The 7,222-nt window shown below is 42.0% G+C and overlaps 1 long non-coding RNA gene across 1 annotated transcript; it reads left to right on the forward strand.

Moving 5' to 3' along the window:
- Positions 1 to 1,338: 1,338 nt before the first annotated feature.
- Positions 1,339 to 7,222, forward strand: LOC143434896 (uncharacterized). The gene is made up of 2 exons (XR_013104750.1): positions 1,339 to 1,559; positions 6,601 to 7,222. It is a non-coding gene; the product is annotated as an uncharacterized LOC143434896 (long non-coding RNA).

Raw genomic sequence — 7,222 nt, forward strand, 5'->3', positions numbered from 1 at the left:
GTTTGGGGTCGTCTGTAGGCATTTTTAAAGCTACTCATAAGGTCAAATTCTTTTCTCACACTCCAACATCACAAAACTTTCTTTATAGAGTTTGCTGCCTTCCAGAAGCTGCTCATTTATAGACCCAGTAAGTAGTTAAGTACCTACTGTGTATCAAGCACCAGCTCAGACGCTGAGGATCCACAACGAGTCAGAAGAATATATCATGTAGTCAGGGATAGGGGAGGGGAGGGAAAACAGAGGATGCATCAGAGAAAGACAGGAGAGCTACTAAGAGGAGGCGACAAGTCTTGGCTTCACTTAGGTGCTGACACTGGACCCACGACGGAATAAATGTTTGTGAGGTTGGGGGGTAAGGTAGGTGGCTATCCGCTAAGACTGGCTCATGAGTTAGGCCTGATGATATTGATGATGGTATAGATCCGAGTAACTAAGGCTTATCAAGGCCTGAAATACACAGCAAGACCTCGTTGCAAAAACAAACAAACAAACAAACAGACAAACACACAAACTCTACAGGCAAATCTTCTACCATAGAGCTATTATGTCCTCAGCTCTATCGAAACATTTCTAAAATAAGTCATTAAGTAAAAAAAAAAAAAAAAATCATGGCATATATTGTATGCCGTTCACTACATTGTAACAAAAAAAATCACAAAATAAGCATATTTGTATTTTCTTGCATTTGCATAAGAAGCTTAGAAAAGAAACATACAAAACTAACATGCCTTAATATTCACTACAAATTTTTAAAAACTAAGATTAGCGTAATTCAAAAACATTAGTATTCTGCGTGTCAGGCTGTGCGAACTCGCTTGAATGCACTGCCACTGAGAATATCATTTTGGTGATTTCCAACACAGCAAATGCTTATGCCTTTGACCTAGAGGTCTGATTTCTTTTTGTATGTCCCATAATGATGATGTAAGATCAACGTTGCTAACTTCAGTATTGTCCGTGCTTGCAAAAGACTGGAAGCAACCAACTTCCTACCGGTAGGATATAAGTTAGGGTATATTTACAACTATGAATACTAGAATTATGCAAAGCTGTGCTTCTGTGCCAATGAACTAGGCAATCTCTTTCTATCAGCAGGGAAACCTTTGGGTGTGCATGTTGGGCCAGGAATTAAATACCTCTTTGCATGCAAGACACATATGCTCTACCATGGAGTTATTGTAAGAAATATCTGACCGCTGTTGAAAATAGACCACTCCAGACCACAAGGTTCTAAGGGGGAAGAGGTTTATTCAGGGGAAAGGGCAAAGGTGGGGAGAGGAAGATGGTAGAGGCCGGCCATGACCACGTGGAGAGAGAGGAAGGTGGGGGAGGGGACAGAGAGGCAAGAGGGTAAGAGAGAGAGTCAGAGAGGAAGAGAGCAAGAGAGCAAGAGAGAGAGGAGGGGGCAAGCAGCCCCTTTTATAGTGGATCGGCCTACCTGGCGGTTGCCAGGTAACTGTGGGGAGGAGCATACCTGGCTGTTGCCAGGTAACTGGGGAGGTGGAGTTTAGACGGAATACTAACAGTTATACCTGCAGCTCTGTCTAAACATCTGTAAGGTAAGTCAAAAACAAAAACCCCGTGTGTGATGATTGTGTGATGTTCACTATCTTCCCTAACTAAAGGTCGTACAGTGAGCATTATTGTATTTACTTTCATTTGTGTTAAGAAGCTTAGAAAAAAAAAAAAAAAAAAAAAAAAGCCGGGCGGTGGTGGCACACACATTTAATCCCAGCACTTAGGAGGCAGAGACAGGCGGATTTCTGAGTTCGAGGCCAGCCTGGTCTACAGAGTGAGCTCCAGGACAGCCAGGGCTACACAGAGAAACCCTGTCTCGAAAAAACAAAAACAAAACCAACCAAACAAAAAAAGCTTAGGAAAGAAACACACAGAACCCATGTATGATGGTCTGGACTGGGTGAGTGGAAAGGGAAATTGGGTAAAAAAGGTGACAAAGAGACTTCACTGTATGGCTTTCAACTTTTATTTCCTTTTTCTTTTCTTTTTCTCCTTCCTTTTTCTTTTTGGAACTAACTTACTAAGATCAACATTCTGTTATAAACAGATAAAACTGGTGCCCGATTCTTTATACACAATAAGAAACTTATCTTACAATTTAATTATTTTTTGTGTACTGGCGTTTTTCCTCCATGTGTGTCTGTGTGAGGGTGTCAGGTCCCCTGGAACGGGAGTTACAGACAGTTGTGAGCTGCCATGTGGGTGCTCAGAATTGAACCCAAGTCCTGTGGAAGAACAGTTGGTATTCTTAACCCCTGAGCCATCTCTCCAGCCCTCCAAATAAGGTTTCCTTTAGTAATGGTTTGCACTTAGTGTTTATAAAGACAAAGATTTTCCCTTCTACTAAATAAGACATTTTGAGCCTATGATTAAATTTCTCTGAATGCTGTTCCTATGCTTCCCCATTGGATAATACCTTTGTTTGCTAGAGACGGTCTTAATAGTAAAAATAAGATAAAAATGTTTAAAAATCTTTTTACAAATATGTATTCATACTTGGGACATTCCTGAAAAACTACATAGTAATCGTGGACTGTATTTTACTGGACAAAAAGTTAAATCTACTTAAAATTTGTCCATTTTAAACCATTTTATCGTGTCTTTGATCTCTAGTACTTTAGACCAATAATTAAATAAACATCTTTCACTAATAAATTTCATGTAAGCCTCTAAAAAGTAAAGACAATCGGGTGATTTCATTAATGGAAAAACAAAAAACCTCCAGCCTCAAAGGAAAACTTGTACTTTCATATTTCCTTTCTTTGATTTTCTTGTTTTGAGACAGTGTCTCACTATGTTACCGTAACTGGGCTGGAACTCGATGTGTAGACCAGGTTGGCCTTGAACTCCCAGAGTTGTGCACCGTCTATGGAAGCCCATTTTTATATTTCTTTTTTCTTTTCTTCTCCCTCTCCCTCTCCCTCTCCCTCTCCCCCTCGCCCTCTCCCTCTCCCTTCCCCTCTCTCTCTCTTCTTTTTCCAGGTTTCTATGTACATCCCTGGTTGTTCTGGACCTCACTCTGCAGGCCTTGAACTCAAAGCCTCCCAAGTGCTAGGACTAAAAGTGTGCCCCATCCCCCACCCTTGGCTCTTCTTAAACACATCCGATGTCTTTGATAATTTTGATATCAAATATAATGCTTCTATGCTACGAATGTGTTAAAACTTTAATAGCTACTGTTGTTGGAACTTGAGCAGTAAGTATGGAGAGATAAAGGTTGCAGATCCAAACTCAGAGTTATCTTGAACTATCTTAGTCTTTTAAATAGCCAACCAATCACCTTCCTGTTTATGTGATCCAATACTCTTACGATCGAAACTCAAAAAACAACTTAGGAGGATCGACTTTAAGGAAATCTGTAACAACTGATGAGGGCCTGCCTGTCTTTGCTCTCTGAGGCCTTCATCACGAACTTCCCAGCTCCTCTGCTGATTGTTCCAGCACTGACTCTTCTATTTACACTCTAGAGGCTTGGAGCTGCTGAGTCACAGCCCCTACGGCTGAGTCTCTGCCCGCCCTCAAGGTCTCTATTGCAGGCTTTTGCCAACAGCCCTGGGCTTTGTTCTACAGATGGGGCTCTCTCTGGTTCTCCGCTCTCTCCCTCGGTCTCCCTCCCCCCTCTCTTTCTCTCTTCCTTCATTAAGTTATTTACTTTACATCCTGATCAAAGCTTCCTCTCCCTCCTCTCCTCCCATTCCCTCCTTCTCACCTTCCCCCCCAACCCCGCCCCTCCTCCCCTTCTCCTCAGAAAAGGGGAGGCCGCCCATGGATATCAACTGACCTTGGCATAACAAGTTGAAAAGTTGAAGAAAAACTAGGCACATTTTCTATTGAGGCTAGATAAAGCAGCCCAGTTAGGGGAAAGGGATCCAAAGGCAGTCGATGTGATCAGAGACAGCTGCTCCGCCCACTTTAGGAATCTCACCAGCTACCCAGCTGTTACATACTTGTAGAAGGCCTGGGTCCATTCCATGCATGCTCTCCGGTTGGCAGTTCAGTCTCTATGGGCTCAGGTTAGTTGATTCTGTAGGTTTTCTCCTAGAGTCCTGGACCCCTCTGGCTCCTTCAATCCCCACACCCCTTCCATAGGATTCCCAAGCTCTGCTTAATGTTTGGCTGTGGGTCTCTGCATCAGTTCCCATCAGTTGCTGGGTGAAACCTCTCTGATGATGGTTATCTTAGGCTCCTTTCTGCAAGTATAGTAGACTATCATTAGCAGTGCCTGGGTGGCCTCCCTCTCATGGCACAGGTCTCAAGCTGGGACAGTCATTGGTTGGCCCTTCCCTCAGTCTACCCACGTCCCAGGGATCTGTCCTCTCTTTTGTGGCTTCTAGTTTGGAACTCTGCTCCTTCTCCCTTTCCCCCTGATAAGGCTCTTAGTTTTCTGAGAACCCTTTTCCCTGTCCTGTAATTCCAGAACTGGGTTGGGTGTTCTTCCAGGCTAGGAACTGACTCCCTTGTCTGAATCCACTGATTTCCTAAGATGCTAGAATCTCAGTTGTAATTATGGGCACAAAGACATGTCTGCACTCTCTCTTTTTCCAGGCCCATTTGAGTTACTAAGCATTTGCTCCCCGGTGGTTGATGTTCCTGGTTACACAGCTTTTCTTCATCTTTCCTGTGACCTGTGTTTCTCTGGCAGAGACAGAATGTTCTTCTCCCTACTTTAACACTCCTTTCTCTCTTTGTCTGCTGTTGCTGAATGTTCTGGGCCCAGTCTAATGTCATTAGGCTCAACAGTAAGTTGCCAAGTAGGTTGGTAAATGTATCTGTTCAATGTTACTATGTCTCATAATATTAAAAATAAAATAAAGTACAAGGAAAAGTAAGAAAGAAAAAAGAATGTTAGAAGGGCTGTAAGAATGAAAGCATCTTTAGTGGGGGATGGAGAGATGGCTCAGTGGCTGAAGGAGCTTCCTGTTCTTACTCAGGACCCGAGGTTGGGTCCTAGTGCCTATGCTGGGTAGCTCATAGCCACCTGTAACTCTGGTTTGAGGGGATCTGACACTCTCATCTGGTCTCCAGTGACTCCCATACACATGTTCACATCCCCACACATCCATGATCAAAAAATAAAATCCCTAAAAATGATATTTTTAATAAAGAAGGAGTTCTGTATAAGACTTTGTTCAAAGTTAAGATGGCTGGGTGTTTCCAGAATAGAAAAAAAATAAAGCTAAAGAAGCTTAAACAAGGTACAAAAGTCTTAAGTTACACAAGAAAGGTAGAGGATAAGACCACAAGATGATACATGTATAATAATTAAAGGTTATTAAGAATATCTAAGGTCAAAGTTCAATCAAACTTCAACTTAAATCAATAAAATTCTCTTGTTGATTTCTTCTTGGTAGCATTTACAAGTACCATCTTAAAAATGAGAATATATCTCTAATCAGATTTATTTTAAATGTGTTTGGTTTTGTTTTGTTTTTTTTTTTTTTTTTTTTCGAGACAGGGTTTCTCTGTGTAGTTCTGGCTGCCCTGGAACTCACTCTGTAAACCAGGTAAACCAGGCTGGCCTCGAACTCAGAAATCCTCCTGCCTCTGCCTCCCAAGTGCTGGGATTAAAGGTGTGGTCCACCACTGCCCGGTGGGTCTTTTTTTTTTCAAAGGTTAACTTATTCTATTCATATGACTACACTGAAGCTGTCTTCAGACACACCAGAAGAAGGCATTGGATCTAATTACAGATGGTTATAAGCCACCATCTGGTTGCTGGGAATTGAACTCAGGACCTTTGGAAGAGCAGTCAGTGCTCTTAACTCCCCAGCCCCATGTGTTTGTGTCTTGTTCAAGCTTTTAGGTATCTAATAATAATATTTGAAGGCTTATACCTATATGGACAGAAAGGCTGAAAGGGACACTATTTAACTCTTGTTCTTAGCTCCCAGGGAACTCTAGGCCATATCTTGAAAGATGCTGAAGCTCTGGAAAGTCATCTGTCTTCTTTGTTCAGAGATGCCTCAGGATTCCTCCAAACTGGATTCTGACCATTGTACATTCTGCTAAGAGGAGAGTCAACACAAAAGCCTATGCCCTCAGTGCGATGCCCTCAGTGTGTCTAAGGAGAGCTTTCGTCAGTAAGGCCTTAACTCATCCTCAACTGAAACTATACAATTAGTTTATAAAAAAGAAAAAAAAAAAAAAAGAAAGAAAGAAAAAAAAAAGAAAAAAAAAGGCTTATGGGGGTTTGGAGAGACGAACACTTGTTACCCTTGCAAAGGACCTGGGTTCAGTTCCCAGCACCCACAAGGTGGCTCACAACTGCCTGTAATGCTGAGATTCTGAGAACCTCACACATTCAGGCAAAATACCAATATCCATAAAATAAAAATAAAGAAATCATTAAAAGAATAATATAAAATGGCTACAATACTAAATTATCCTTCAAGAGAGATGAAGGATCCAGGCCTAAGGCTCTCCCCACTAAATAAACCCTGATTGTGGGTTACTGATAAGCCAGGTAGAGAATAGAAGCCTCTCCAACTGCAATTAGAGAAGACTCTTGCTTTTCCTATCTGTAAACAAAATATTGTTTGCATAATCCTGTTAATGCTGCTAATGTCTCTTTTGCTTTACAAGGTCTACAAAATGAGACCAAAACCACATCAAACACCCTCACCCTGTTGATGGACAGCTTTGGGACTGAATTTCTGCATCTTGCAGTACAGGGTGGATTATATTCTTCAGACTCTCGATAGTGACCCAATTAATCTTTGGACCCTGTGTTTTTGACTTCTCTGTTATGATCTCAGCAGTGGGACTATTAATCTTTGGACTTTGTGTGTTCAGCCAATTCTTAATTTTATTTACTCTTGTTGACAGTCAATCCACACTTAGCTGATCCTGTGGCAATCTAACTCTGCCCATCTGGGTCTCCTAGGTTGACCTTCAATGCCCAGAAGTCAGCAACAGTGGATACCCTAAATCCTTTATGTGTCCCAGTTTCAGCAAAAAGTTTCCAGATTGACTTGAGGTTCATCTCCTGAGTGATTTTAGGGTCTCAACTCTTTAGGGAACGTGTTAGAGAAGAAGATGGATATTGGTAGGCATGGATGGAGGCTTCGCTGACATTTGGACCTTGTTACTCATAGTCTGAAGCTCCTCTGTCTTCTGTCTGCCCAGTGGCTGCTCGCTGGCCTTTATTACTGCAACTGCCTGCTTCCTAATTAAAAAGCACGGTTTCCTACTCTTGTCCTTTTAA

This window comes from Arvicanthis niloticus, chromosome 18 (assembly GCF_011762505.2).
Source record: "Arvicanthis niloticus isolate mArvNil1 chromosome 18, mArvNil1.pat.X, whole genome shotgun sequence".
NCBI classification, from domain to species: domain Eukaryota; kingdom Metazoa; phylum Chordata; class Mammalia; order Rodentia; family Muridae; genus Arvicanthis; species Arvicanthis niloticus.